We start from the raw sequence: 16,397 nt of genomic DNA, 5'->3' as shown, positions 1-16,397 counted from the left end.
CAATAATTATGAGGATATTCATATTATGATAATACAATATTATTGATGATCTGAAAGCTGTCAGTCGTTAGGTATGTGTTATAAACGATCAGCAATGTAATGTTTTCAATTAGATGAAAGAAATTGCTATCCAGGGTATATATTTAATAACATATGCTTAGGCGTATTTATTACAACAGATCGGCATGTACGAGGGTCAATAAAAAAGTGCTGCCTCTGCCCTCATATTTCAGCTTGTGCAATAGTATACCTTTCATACTTTCCATGATAATAACATAGAGTCATCTAGTTTGTGACAAATTCTAGTTTTAATACCATTAATTTGTGGGTTATAATTAAATAGCATTTCTGCAAATTAGCTCCAGGGAGGTAAATAAGGATAATTTACTGGGTGGGCAATTTAATTTATTTTCGCCCTCAAATTAGGGAAAATAATTTACTGGGTGGGCAGCGATAATTAATGGCATCCAGGCGTTTGAATTTTCGGAAGTGTACACCTGACCTTCCCTCCAAATGCATCTCATATAGATAGGCCTATTAGCATATTCATGTTGTAACTTTCAAGAAAAATTAATTCTATATATCATATTATATTTCATTTTGGACATTTAAAAATCATACACTAGTTATCACTCACCATTTATACTCCTAGGTAGGGAAAAAGCAGTAAAGTTATAGATGGGAAAGGTAATGTTTAAATTTGGCCTTACAGTGAAATAATGTTTTGACTTTTACTCGGTCACTTGTCACAGATTACAGATAAATTTAATTATACCTGTTTTATACGAGTGGCATTGACTAAAATGTATTGAAATTATTTGATAAGAAATTATGAAAATGTGTTAAAAACATGAAAAGAACTATATTTCTAAAATTTATAAAAAAAATTATTGCCAACCCAGTATTTGAAACCAGATATTTAATTTCAATGTTTTCAAGTATTTCCCAGTAATGTCCGGTATCAGAGATGCTACTTTTCCTTCTCATGCCTGAATTCCTTGTTTTATAAATTAGTCAAAATGTCCGCACAGACCGCACTTTTGATTATCTTCAGCCCATTGTTGGGACTTTTTATCCAAATTTACACACTATTACAATCGGGTTTTTTTCACGAATTTTCAGGGTTTTTGAGTGGCCCAAAGTGGCATTTCTGCGGTATGTTGGTATTTTCAACCCAAGCCGATAAATGAATTTACTAGAATTTGGCAATATATGGACAACCCTGAATTATATTGACCTATTTCCCAACTATAATTAAAATGCTCATTTTGCCAAATGTTATCATTATTATAACATATGCCCCAATAGCTCCCAATGTTGCACAAAATAATCAAAACCGATGTAGAATCACAGTCGAAAGGTGTAAAAAGTAATGAACAAAAAAATGACATAACAATTATATTGACCTAACTCTTCCTATAATTAAAATGTTTACTTTGCCAATTCTTATATATTAAATTTAATAACATAGGCCCCAATGTTGCACAAAATAAAGACACATGTAGAATCACCGACCTGTGTAAGAAGTAACATGTATTCTTTCAACATTTCTAGTTTAGATTGATTGCCGGGAACCATTTTCAAAATACTATTACCTATACACCAATCCGAGAAGCGTTTACTGTATTTGGCCCTCTATTGACGGCAACACAGATGTACCAGAGCGGGAGATTTAATTCGTAATTCAATACTCATGATTGTGTATTGAATATCACTGTTGTGTACAATTCCCGGGTACAATTCTGTATAGCACACAATAAATAATGGATGGAACCCCCGACCTCGGGACACCGCAGTTTTACATCGGGGACACCGCAGTAATGGCGAAGTCGGATAGGTGTATTAACCCTAACCGCCTAAGGGCTTTTTGGCGACGGGAAGGGAAAGAAGGAAAGAATAAAGAGAGAAAAGAAAGAAAATAGGTTGTTTGCTCTGGGTGGGATTCGAACCCGAGACCCCTCGCATGCCAAGCACTCGATCGGCGACACTTTGCCACGGGTCTTGGGCTTCGCTGGCCAGTGAAACCGTGCCTATTATAGGGCGATTGCGTCATCACACCACGTGGGATGCACGCACCAACAGCGCATATATCAAGTAGTATTTTGTAGTATACAGGAGGGTTAGGGTTAATGCATGCTCAAAGACTTGAAATGAGCAATGTATAATGATGAAGTTTCAAATAATGTTTCAAGTCTGTTAATTAAACACGCCTTATTCAAGAATATCCATATTTATGGGCTCATAAGATTTATTTCAGGTTTTGTGTGGAAATTGCTCTTTCCTATACCATTTTGTATTGTGTGATAAATATTCCTACTCTGAAGTTCATGGTAAATGAATAAATTGGAAATTATTAAGCCACATCACTTTCAATATTCAACATCACTTTCAAAATGCAAGTTCATTTCAAGAGATGCAGGTTGGTACTAGTTTTATGATAATTATTATATATTGCCCAATTTTTTGGGGGAAAATAATTTACTGGGTGAACACTTTTGGGCAATGGGCAAGTTGAATTTACTGGGTGGGCAAAATAATTTACTGGGTGCAAATATGAACAGCTACACTATATAATGCAGTAGAAAAAAATTAGAAACACTGTGACCAAGTTTCAAGGCAAAAGTATTCAAAATAAAAGTACCCTGAACATGAGCCTGTTCAGTAATTTTAGCTTATTAACTATATTGCTTATAAAACAATAAGATACAAAGATAATATGATATATTATGAATCAAAAGGCATATTGATCAGTGTACGTTACCCCACTCAATTTAAGTTTAAAACTTGCTCAGAAAGTACCCCATATTTAACCTTCAAGCCTCAAAAAGTTACCACGGAGTGAGTAGCAATCTAGACTTTAACAATCGACCCCGGAATTGAGACAACACAAAATAAAACAAAAACAAAAACCCTCTATCAATATATTACAGGGATGGTATATTTTGCTGTTAACATTCAACAATAAAGCTACAATCAAGTGCAAATTTCCCTGGGACACTTTTATATTTCGCGCTCTCTGTTCAATAAAACCGGTCATATGTGACCGTACAGCACGAATGAGCCGTAAATGTCCTCAATTGTATTCTGAGTTACAGTGTAAAATGGGCATGAAGGTCATATTCATAGCTATTTCAATTTGGTGCTACGTGTATCTCATTAAATGAGGTACACGTAGCACCAAATTGAGGTACCTATGAATACGACCTTCATGCCCATTTTACACTGTAACTCAGAATACAATTGAGGACATTTACGGCTCATTCGTGCTGTACGGTCACATATGAAGTTCACCATATGATATTTTATTTGTATAGTTTCCAACCTATATCGAATCCCTCCTCCCCACCAACCAGTGTTGGAGCAAAAATATAGCCCATTTCAAAAATGAGGCGTTTGCTATACAACATTGAATAGGGGAGCGGGAGGGTCATTGAACTATGGAAGTGTCCCAGCAAATTTGCACTTGATTGTAGGTTAAATCGTGATGGGTTTTGTTTCTTTATGTAAATTTGACAATATCAATCTTGTTTCTCTTAAATATTAGTCATACCTAAACAGCAATTGTCAAGTACCTCGGCTGGATAAAGAGAAACATATTCCGTCAACGGGTGTCTCGTGTCAACGGCCTCCACCAATCAAAGGATCTTGCGATATAGCTCGTCAGGTATTCTTCTCTGAACCAACACCAACATGCTCACACCAAACCACTTACGATATATGTCGAATCAAGGTAATTGTCATTATTTATAACTACTAGCACCATATGCCCGTGCCCGTATGTATGACAGCACACATTCATTGAACATTTGGTATTTATTTTAATTTAAATTTGGTGTAATTAGTTTATCATGTTTATTTCCAATTTTGCATGATTTGACATTTGCCCCTATTATGACCTTCGACCTTGAATGATTTCACTCACCAAGTTTTAGCCCAGTTTAAAATGGGACCGTTGACCTCCGCAATTCCCTCATATTAAGTATTCCACTCATCAAGCCCAGTCAAAGGATAAAAATTGACTTTTGTCCTCCGATTGACCTCTGACCTTAGACCTCCGCTTTCCCCTTATATCAAGAATTCCACTTACCAAGTTTAAGACCAATCGGACAAAGTTTTAACTTTGACCTTTGATCTTTGATTTTTACATAATGTAGTTTATAACACTCCTGTACTCCTCGATCTCCCGTATGAATTTGGCGAAGTTCAAGGCCAATCGGTCAAAGTAGGCCAGTGGTACTCTGTACGAACTGCCTTTACTGATACTGAGGACAAAAACTGTTTAACAGTCGCATCCTCTGCTGTAAGCAGCGGCCAGGTCACGGTTTACATGACAAACAGTCCAGGTCAGTCAGGGTCGGAGGTACATGAAATGTGCAACGCCCTCCAAGTAATCAAGGCCTAATAGTCTAAATCGGTAATGCTACCACACATTTTGTTTTAAAGTGCAATTAAATAATCTATGAAAGAGATAATTTAATACTTAGAACTTCCGAAAAGATAAGAAAAGACGTTTTTATTGCGGCGTCGTCTGCGAACTAAAGACAGCGTAAGAGTGAAAGACTTAAAAAGACCCACTAACTGCTAAATTTGGATATCCAACTAGATTGGCCCGCAGGGCAACAAAGAACCACTACCCGCGAAATATGTATACATCCAAGAAGCTTAAACTATAAAGTGAAGAATGAGGGAAATTATGGGGTAAAAGTTAAAAAAAACAGTAATCATATGTTGTCAAGGTCACTGGGCTTTCTTGCCCTGCGGGGCCATTTTATTGTTTAGTCGTCGTATAGGTGTCTCCGGCCTCAGGCCTGCCGGCCCAGCGGCCTTGATGCTTTTTATTGATACTATGAGCCCATGCGACGACTGAACACTCCAAGTGAGTTCCAATATAAAAGGTCCCGCACACAAGAAATCCCAGTGACCTTGACAAAATAGAAATGTGAGGACATCAAAATTGTCCTCAATTTTTTTACTGTCCTCACATTGTACATGTAGTATAGAATAATGTCCTCACTTACATTAGTTTACAAATACACACATACCCCCATACATACATAATCACATACAACATTAGCCAAATTATAGTAAGATAAAATGGGTGTCCTGATTTGTAACATTCGATTAAAACTTTCACTATCCTGCTTTTGGAAAACTTATTATTTTACAGCGTTATTTAAATTGATAGTAAATAATTAGCCCTATACCTTGCGTACAAAATGGCTTTATTCAAATGTCTCTACTTACCTTAAGGGATGGGGTATGAACGTTTGGGCAGTATTTATTGCATTCTGAATACGAAGAATGTCCTTCTGATATCAAATAATTTTGATTTTTTGAAATTCGCAATGTAATACACGTCTATGGCAAATGATTAAAAATTGATATTGTAGATATTTAACTGTACTCGAAGTAAACTTTATAACTCTTATGATTTATACTTAAAGTGTATGTAGGTGGGATGAAAAGGATGAAAAGCCGACGATCAATTAAAATTTTTAACCTTTTGTATTGAAGATATGGATTTTTTTCCCAAAACAAAAAAAAAAAAAATTTGGGAAAAAAGGTCCATATCTTCAATATGAAAGGTCAACATTTTCAATTGATCGTCGGCTTTTCCTCCCAGCTACATACACTTTAAGAATATATCATTAGATTTATAACATTTACTTCGAGGACTGTTATATATCAAAAATGTGAAACATATGAAAATTTAATAATTTGTCATAAAATTTGTATTATATCGTGAATTTCAAAAAATTAAAATTATTTGATATCGGAAAGACATTCTTCGTATTCAGAATGCAATTCGATATGTCTGATGTGCTCTCATGTCCCACAAAAAATACTGTCGAAACGCTCAAAACGCTCATTCCAGAAACAAACTAGAAACACAATGTTTAATAATTAATCACATTTTGAAATAACTTTGTATCACACATTGATAATGTATTTTGACTTAAACATATATCTCCTCAAAGATGATAATGGCAGACCTATACTCACTATTACTTGGACCTCATTTATTCTCATTCCTTGATTTAAACTATATAAAAACCAACAAGAATTACAAAAAAGTACAGCTATAACTATTGGTAACATATTAATAAATTGTGATAATGTAATAAAATCGGCTATTCTTGGTTACTGATACTAGTAATCACATGCCAACAGTAGCTGTGAATAATTTGAGTTGGATAATAGAACTATTAATAAAACGTAGAAGACAAATTAACAATATTATTGGCCGAACACAAAAACAAGCTCTTTCATACAGGATGTCCCTGAAAGAACTGAATTGTATGGGTACTTTAACGCATAAACCAAAAAAAAACAAAAAACACACACACAACTAAACAGCTGATATGGTTGAGAATTATATCAGCTATCACATATTTTTTGAATTTTGACAATTGACTGCTCTGTTTTTGAAATAAAAGAATTTTACGAAACTACCTCATTTTCAGCCCGTTCCACGGAGTCAAATATCTGTCAATGACAATAGACTCCTCGTGCACTAATGATACGCAGTGATTAGCAGTCCAAATATTCGTTCATTCATTCATTCATTCATATTTTATTTCCATAAAAATATAGATCATCGATGAAAACAGATCATCGATGGATATTTGAATCCGTGGAAAGGTTTGAAAATGAGGGAGTTTCGTAAAATTCTAATATACCACGAACGGTGTAGTCAATTGTCAAAATTCAAAAACTATGTAATAGTTAATTTATTCCTCAGCCACACCAGTTATTTAGTTGTGGCGTTAAAATACCCAAACAATTCCCAGTATAAACGGTGATTCAGGGTTATAATTACAGAGCAGCCATACTAAATGAATTGAATGACTTCTTTGATGATGTATGACTAAAATTAGCGTCACAAATTTTAGGGAGGCAAGTAGTCTGCTATTTTGGTGACAACAGATAAGTGACCTACATTTTTCTGAAATCCATACACTTTTTCGCATGACATGACTTCCACACAGAGAGTGTATATTTCAAATTGAGCTACCCATGCACATGCGTGTATTTTTATTAGAGAAAAAAGGTTGGGGCAGAGGGAGTGGCAAGAAGAATTAATATTGAACAAAGGGCGGAAAATTATGGAAAACTAATGTAACTATGCCTTTTGGTCACCAGCAGTGCCATCGCTCGAGGCGATGAGGGTTAAGGGGGTGTTGTAACACCTCTAATTCTTTAATATTAAAAAAATTGTTAAGATAATCTATTTTTTAATGATACATGTAAGCCGCCCCTTGCCTAATGTTGGCTTTGAAAAGAGCCGTTCACTGAAGACTGTCTCTTGTCAACAGAAAACAAGTATATCTCGCTTATCTGCTTATGTGACCGGTTTGGTAGCTCTGAAAAGAGCCGTTCACTGAAGACTGTCCCTTGTCAACAGGGAACAAGCAGACCTCGCCCTCTCTGCTTATGTAAAAGGTTTGATGGCTCTGAAAAGAGCAGTTCACTGAAGACTGTCCCTTGTCAACGGGGAACAAGCAGAATTCGCCTATCTGCTTATGTAAAAGGTTTGATGGCTCTGAAAAGAGCAGTTCACTGAAGACTGCCCCTTACCAATAGGGAACAAGCACACCTCGCCTAACGAGTTTTAATATCATGTCATTTTTATGTTATGTTTTATATTATGTCAGTTAGCTCATTAAGTATGCAAATATGCAAATTAAAGAACGGCGACACTATATAATACAAGCCTATTTGATAATTTTTGACATTTCCCAAATATTTTTTGACGAGAGGCCATAAGGGACATTATTTTTCACAAGGGACATTATTTTACGATAGACAATCAAAACTCTAAATCTCCAACCAAAAGTTAATATCATCTGGAGATTGGACATTTTATGTGATGCTGGTCTGGGTTATATTAATAAATTAAAAGATCAAGTTTATTTATTTATTACAACACTCAGCACTGTATTTAGTGATGGTTTCATCGAGTCTTATTCTTACTATGTTAAGTTGTTTTGTTTTGCGTGCAGTGCAAGAAAACAAAAAGCAATATGGGTACTCATACGAGTGTACAAGTGTTTATAGGTACGCATGTGCACGAGCAAGTGTTTTAGGTATGTAGGCGCACGAGCAAGGGTGTATGGGTATGTACGTGATCGCGCAAGTGTTTGCGGGTACACAGTGTGTATAGGGCGTCAAAGGACATGAAGGGGTCACTTCCGGTCCAAGACGAAATACCCTCAAAATGCATCTTCTGCCACAACACAGCTTGGTGATGCCAATTGCGCACATGCATTAATATTAGCCAGTGTATATAGTTTGTTCATAGATTTGGGGTACCGAGTCAAAGGTCACTACGGGGTCACTTCTGGTCGACAATAATGAAGGACCTCATGTCCAGTCTATTTTTTATAGAATGGTATTACCTTTGCTCTTTTTGATTTTTGTGACACAATACCGGTTTATTTATTTAAATATTTATTTATTTATTTATTTATTTATTTATTTTTAAATATTCATTTATTCTCGAAACGTTGAGCAATTTTTAGTCAATCATTTAGACCCCTCTTAATGATGGCATTGTTATAATAACACTGTTCTGTTTTGTTTTCTTAAATCGCAACAGAGTGACAACGGTGGTGACGTCCACGTTAGCTGCTCCAACACTTTATGTAAAAAAACGATTTCCATAGGAATTATCAACAAAACCATAGGATCTGTCTACTGGAATCAAACAAACAGTATTTCACAGTTAGAAAATTATATCAAAAATCTTCTCAAGAAAAATGAAAGCAATGGCAACTACGGTTTTTGTTTCCTCCAGTGCAGTCTGGCGAACAACACCATCGCAAGTCAGTTATTATTATTGCCGCAAAATATCACCAAGAACCCCTGTAAGAATGACGAGATCTGCCGTGATGATTCCGTGAACATCAATGTCATTTGGTTAGATTCTACATCCCATAGCCATTTTTATAGATCTATGCCAAAGACTGTACAGACACTACGTGACATTAAAGAAAGCGGCAGTTTAAATATATTCAACTATAATTTAATGCAATCCCTACTAGGTGGAACCTATGTTAATACCGTAGCTTTCACAGCAGGAAAAATATACTCTCGTAAAGACATAGAGAGGGAAGAACCCGGAATAGGGAATCTTTTCAAATTGTTTCAAGATGGCGGATATCACGTTTCCATGATTGACGATCTTTGTTGGAGTTGGAGTGTTAAAAATTGTGCTTGTGGCACACCTACATTTATGGGAGTTAAAACCCAGTCCTGGATATCGGAAGTGGTATTTGGGAAACAAACTACTCTACCTGAACTATGGGGAAACTTCAGCAAAGAACGAAAATCAAGAGGACTCGATGATATTGGTGCTTCTCTAGCAAATTGTGAAATCATGAAAGCAAATGGTATCACCAACCCATTCTTCACAGCAAAAGTAGCAATATGTTACAATGGTTTGCATCAAAATGACTATCTAATGTCATCCTTAGAGCTGTTACAGTCCCAACTGAAGGCAGCAAATAGACCACACTTCACTTACTTGGATCTCAATCAAGGCCACGAATCCAGTGGACGTCGAATTCAGACTCTTGATGCAAGTCTCGCTAAATTCATGTCATTTCTTAGCCGCCAAGATAATACATTGACTCTTATGTTCGGAGATCATGGGAATTCATACGGACCATTTATCCAGCAATCGAAAGAATCTAAAATTGAGATGGCTCATCCTGTGTTATTTGTACTAGCTTCGAATGATTTGACAACCAAACTAGGTAGAGATTGATGCATGCTCTAGATATTAACCAAAATAGACTGGTCAATATACTAGATTTACGACAAACAGTTCTATCATTAGCACCAAATGTAGATGTAGAATCCTTCCCGATCGATGCAAAATACGACAACCATCCAAACGGACTATTCCATCCAATCAGCAGGAAAAGATCCTGTGACTCAATGGGAATACACCCCGAAACCGGCAAATGTATATGTCACCAGGGACGGGTGCTTCAAAAGGTGTCTAATGACACGGGTGTTCTAGTACTCGCCAATTTTGCTCTAGGAGAGCTTAATAACAAGATCCAGAAGCAGTTTTTAGCAGCAAATGGGAATGAATCGTCAGGATTTGGTGAATGTCGTTACCTCATCGGCAGCTGGACAGCAAACGGTTTCTCAGGTAAGTGAAGTTTTACTATACTTGAAGACAGAGATAAGAAGACTAAAATGCGTCTGACGTCACTGTAAATCAAATTCCCTACGATCCTTGACTGGTTATTAGCGCGTAAAAGGAAGGTCGATTTATCTGGTGCCGATCGGAGAAAAGGAATTGCAGAAAAATTACGTATTTTTACAAGGCTAAAAGCAACATTTCTAGGCATTGTCGACATGGTGCCTTCGGGAAAGAAAGTTTCCTACTATAAAGACCTATGTTTGAAGGTGCAAAATTAACAATAAGGCGACCGGTTTTACCGCCGCGTTCAGCAAGTCATCATCACGACACGCTTGTAAACAAGCCGTGCTCGAGTTTGATTGACAGATGACATCTTATACTGCTCCCAAAACATGGAATGCTCTCCCAAAGTCTGTCAGAAACTCTGATTCCATGTCCACTTTAAGAGGTCTCTCAAAACTCATTTATTTATGCACTATTCCTGTTGTTTCTTGTGTTTCCAAGCACATCGTTCTTGATGTAGATGCGCTATATAAATGCCTGTAATGTATGTATGTATGTATGTATGTATCAGACGCATTTTAGTGAGCTATATTTCATTCGACAATTTAAGCCATATTATAACATTTGCTGAGGAAGACGCACTCACTGAATTTTTAAAATTCCTTTTTTACACGATTAAATTGTCTCTTTGAAATATTTCTGTGGGGGAAGTTTGCAACCTTTGGCTACGCCTCTCCATCATGCTATCGGATGGATCAATAATTGTAAACCAGCACTGAAATAATGACTATCGCGTTGTTAAAAGAATATTTGGCAGCCTTTATTTAAAAAAAAAAAATCATGTATGGCTTTAAGTAGAACCATCTTTCCTTGCTGAAAGTGATAATTTTTTATTATTTACTTGCAACTAATTCGCTGTAGAAGTGACGTAATAAATCGGATTAACTACCATATCAACAGATGAACCTGTACTAACTCACTCTGGTTAGCACATTCTGACCCACTTTTTTTCATCACTTAGGACATTAAAAATGTATGATTTGTACATTCTCCAACTTTTGATTTTTATGTATAAATTTTTATCATGGTCTTACTTGATCAAAATTACTTTACTATTAATAGCGATGTGCATAACTATGACACTCGTCAAGCTAATGATATCCATATAGATTAAACCAACACATGTCTTGCGTATAACACCATTAGAATCAAAGGTGCGTTATATTGGAATAATTTACCATCATCTCTGAAAAATGCATCTTCGGATGCTGATTTCAAACTTCACATGAAAAACAATCTCCTTGGAAAATATCTTTCAAGTGATTCTTAATTTTCATCATGTTTCTTTAATACAAAATAATAGTCTTTATTTAATCTTTCGTATTTTGCTGTCGTCATGTCAGCATCTGTTGTCGGCACCCTCATTTTCTGGAACATGTTTCTATTATTTTTACGTCATAATAATATTTTGCATCATTCCTCTGTTAATTGTTGCCCAGTGGACATGGACAGCATTTTGGCCATCGCATTTTTGCTTTTCATCTTTTCGTCCATATGCACCGAGTGCACACTTTTCAGTGTGATTTGTACCTTGCATTTTTTTTCTTTTGTCGTTTGTAGTAATTGCCCATATTGTAACGTTTAGCAGTGTCCTCATCCATCATCTCCCAAATGTCTTTCATATGAATATTTGCTCTTTGCGGCAATGTGTTTAAAACTGCATGAAAATGCCACATTGATGTACTCATACACTTTAAAAATGTAAATCAAAATATTTTTCATCATATCTGGCTATGGACTCATAAATTATTCATGAGCTAATTTGTATAAAAATTACATAACTAATTATTAAACTAGTTTGTCTATAAAAGCTTAAAGTCCAAGCTTGCCAATGTTATGCCACTTATTGGTTTTTACTAAATGTATAACACTGCAACGCAGTAGTTACACCACTCACTTCTGTGGGGGTAATAGAATAGGGTTGAGGCAAATGTGCACATCATGTTTATTGAGATTATGAAATTAACCAAATTAACGATGTATACTTATTGTTCTCTCTAACAGAACATTACAATTACAGAAATGGACATCCATATTCCTGCAGGTACGGGAGCACCACACAATGAGGATGTCTTCAGCGTAACCATTCAAGTAGGATCCAACATCCCCGCATTATCAACCAATATCAAACTTATAAATTACGATAGGACATCCACCTACGCAGTTTATGACGATTGTCGAGATGAAGGAGTAGACGGTGATTTATGTGTGTGTTCATGGTCTCCTATCTTACAGTCCAGGCATATAGCTCCTCCGACAATATTTGGATACATTAGTAAAGTCATCAGTCTGAACAGGTATCTCTATATCTATGAAAGAAGAACACCCCATGGACTTAACTTAGAATCATCTTGCGATTCAGAGGATACAACCTTCCAAGTCGTTATACGTATAACGAGCAAACTCAATGTTGGATATTCGAAAAAGTATCCGTTGACTTTTAAAGTGAAACATGGGGATATATTCTTTATCGATGTTTTTTATCAACTTAATCCTAAACTGAATTGGGATGTGATATATGATGTACAATTTAAACAACTGTAGCCCAGAGCTGTAGTGAAAAAACAAGAAATCCGTACATTACATGTACACCAGGGTTTTGTATCACCTGTGTAATGAGGGTTCATACCACTGAATGTATAGCTTTTCATAATAGGGGTCACGTTTCCGGTCGTAAGTCCTTGAATTTTGAAATACAAATTTTATATTAAGTCTAAATGAGCATATCAATCAGGTCACTGGTGGTTCTTCAGCACATAGTTTTCGACTTGATTTGAACACAATATCCTAATTTACATGATAAAAATCACGATATCAAAAAGAACAAATCGAGTTTAAGTTGCCTTATTTGAAACTTTGTCAAATACATGGATACACATTGAATGCGCTATTTTGATATATCCATATAACTCTAATGTGACCTAATGGTTAGGACCCGAGCTTCATAATCGAAAGGTTGCGGGTTCGAGCCCAACCACGGCCAGTGCGTTGGGGCCTTGGGAAGATAGCTTAATTCCCAATAAATATTGCTTCCTTCCACCCAGGTGTAAAATGAGGAGCTGATGATGGGGTAATACAAATCCATGTCGCTGAGAGTACCAGCGCATCAGTTGCGGACTTAGGGAGGCTGTGTACTCTCAGACATGCATGTAGTAAAAGTGCAATAACTTTGTAATTATTCGCGCAAGGCATATTTTTATGAAGGCAAGACATCAATAAATCTTAATATAAATACAGATTTGGGGGTAAAAACAACAATTATGAAGAAAATCACAAAAAAGTGAGCTTTTAGCAATATTTGTTAGGTACATCATAACAAAAACAAAAAAACACTCTTTCCAAAATATTTTATTTTGTTTTTAGCCCAATCTTGAGGCTCCATTCCAAAAACGTTTATTTTTTATTTTTTTGATATTGGCCTTATTTTTTGAGATATTGACCATATAAGGCATTAAATTGAACTTTTAAAATTCACAAACGCCTATTTGCACAAAATGATGCCTAAAATCGGAAATAGACCAAAATATAAAAAAATGAGAAAACCGTTTCTTGAGTCGATCATGCTTTTTACAATGATCATATTTGCTTACCTATAGATGCTGTATTTATTTAGTTATCGTGTACCTAAATCGTCATTTTACCGAGAAAATGAACATTGAAATAATGGCCGTTGAAGTTTAAAATCTCGCAGGAGAATGCGGCAGATTTTATTTTTCTACCTTACATTACATAAACATTAAATCCACGGCCCCTCGAGAAGTTTGAGCGAAATCCATTCATAACTTGATATTTAAATCGGGGGAAAGAACTTGAAAAAACCCACATTTTATCAGCTAAAACGGAGCCATTTGACCACTAGGTTTTTGTGCATCCGTGGTGTTTCCATAAGATGCGCCGCGCATGTAGATAAGCGTCGCGTATGCGTAACGTATTTGTGCGTTAACAAATTGCGCGATACGCAACGCGATGCGTTGTTGCGCGCGTGTACCATGCTGGTACAACAAAGATTTTCTTTCCTTTTCAATTTCAAACACGAGTGGAATAGTGAAATAAAATCCTTAAAATATTGCAGTTGGAGTTTACAAATCTGGATTTTCATTCCTTGTATTTATAAAAAACATAACAAAGTACAAACATATCAAAAAAACTCAATTTTGCGAAAGAAACAATGTCTAGAGTACACAGCTGCCTTAATTAATGAAGCGAACATGATTCTGATATATCCTAATGGCAGCGGAATAATTGTTGATGTGTGCTGATAATTAGGTCATACTTAGATGAAGCGCACGTTAAATCACCGACATTATTATTATTATTATTATCATTATCTTATTGAGTGTTAGTATCATCAGAAAGTGTATCTTAATTCGGTGCATTTTTTGCAACGATAATGATATTTTTGATGTTCTTGCTATTTTGTTTTGTAAAATCTTGAACTTAAACTTGTTTGTTTTATCTACTTCTTAAGCTACATAGTGCAATACTTAGTGTATTGACGACTGGTATAATAGTATAGAAATTTGTAAAGTATTAGATCTTGTGATGTTTGACCTAAAGAAGGCATTCGACACCGTAAACCACATTTTGGTTGGGAAGCCTGTATGTGGACCTTAAGGGGTACTACACCCCTGGCCAATTTTGTGCCTATTTTTGCATTTTCTCAAAAATCGTAGCGCATTGGTGACAAGTAAGATATGTATATTATATGGGCAAGGACTACAACTACCCCATAGCAAAAAGAAAAGTTTCCCGGTGACCACCCGATGACCATTCGGTGGTTATCAGAAACCTTTCGGGTACCTTTTCCAGAGTTATCCGAAAGTGCCCGCTAGCGGATACCTTGCGGATACCTAATTAAGTTATCCAAAAGTTTTCGGGTAGACATCCGGAAGTCTCCTAAAAACTCAAATATTTCAAATGAGTTACCCAGAAGGTTCCCAGAAACTTATATTCTTTGCAGGAGTTACCCGGTGGTTATCCGCTTTTAATTTGACCTTGAAAATAGCATTAAGCATCTTAAGAATGCGTGGGTGGGTATATGGTCAAATTAAGGTCACTGTATGAATTCAAAATGGAGTAGCTAGCTGTTGGCAGTTGGAATATATTTGTGCAGAATATTCAAGTTATTTGTGGTCCAAAATGTATGGATTTACATGTAGGACATTACAAGATGTTTAATAATTAATCTGGAACATGCTGTAGGAATTATAAAGCATTGAATGCTTGATTTCATATGACAATGCAGGTAGGAAAATTTGTATGAAATGATTTGTATTGATGCAGTTTTTATACACAATGTACCTATAATATATGACACATTTGAATGTTTAGTTTATATCTTTTCTAGTAAATCATACATGATTTTGACAGTAAATTAATGTCAATTAAATTACTAATCATCAGCTAATGTGTCAATTAACTTATAAGCTTTATGTTAAGCTATTTGTTGTAAATAAATTATAATATTTGATATAGAAATTATAGGCTAGCTGTGTCAGTGATGTGATCACACTTAGGTACTGTATACATGTTTATGCTGATATCAATTTGGTTGTACATTAATTGAAATTTAAATCAGAAGAATATTTTTGTACAATAACTACAATTACACTGTACACTTTCAAGTTTCTTATAGCAAGATAGCACAAGCTCAACTGCCATGACTGCAAAGTTGTATTTCTCCAAAAACTATACAATTCAAATAATAAGCTAAATTGCCTAATAAATTTGTGCATACTCATGAATTTGTATTTCTGCATTCCCCAAAAGGTCAACAGGAAGTCTCCAAAGAGGTCACCAGGTATATCGTCACCAAAAGTTATCCGCTAGGTCCCCGAAAAGTTATCGGGTAGTTATCCGCTGGTTCCCCAAAAAGTCATCGGGTGGTTACCCGCTAGTTTCCCAAAACAGTCATCGGGTAGTCATCCGGTACCTATTACCTGAAAGGTATCCACTATTGTTTCCCAAAAATTTATCGGGTAGTCACCCGCTACCTATCTAATTTGCATGTGAAATTTGCCGGTGTCTACCCGGTGACTATCGGGAAGTTATCCGAAAAAGGTCTCATTTTTTGATATGGGACTGCACTGAAAATTCAGCAACTCAAGGCAAATAGTTTTTGATTTATTGATCAAATATTGGTTTTCCCTCATTTTTGACTGTAACTCCACAACTGTTG

This window comes from Amphiura filiformis, unplaced genomic scaffold (assembly GCF_039555335.1).
Source record: "Amphiura filiformis unplaced genomic scaffold, Afil_fr2py scaffold_78, whole genome shotgun sequence".
Lineage (NCBI taxonomy): Eukaryota > Metazoa > Echinodermata > Ophiuroidea > Amphilepidida > Amphiuridae > Amphiura > Amphiura filiformis.
Note: the sequence above shows the minus strand (reverse complement) of the source record.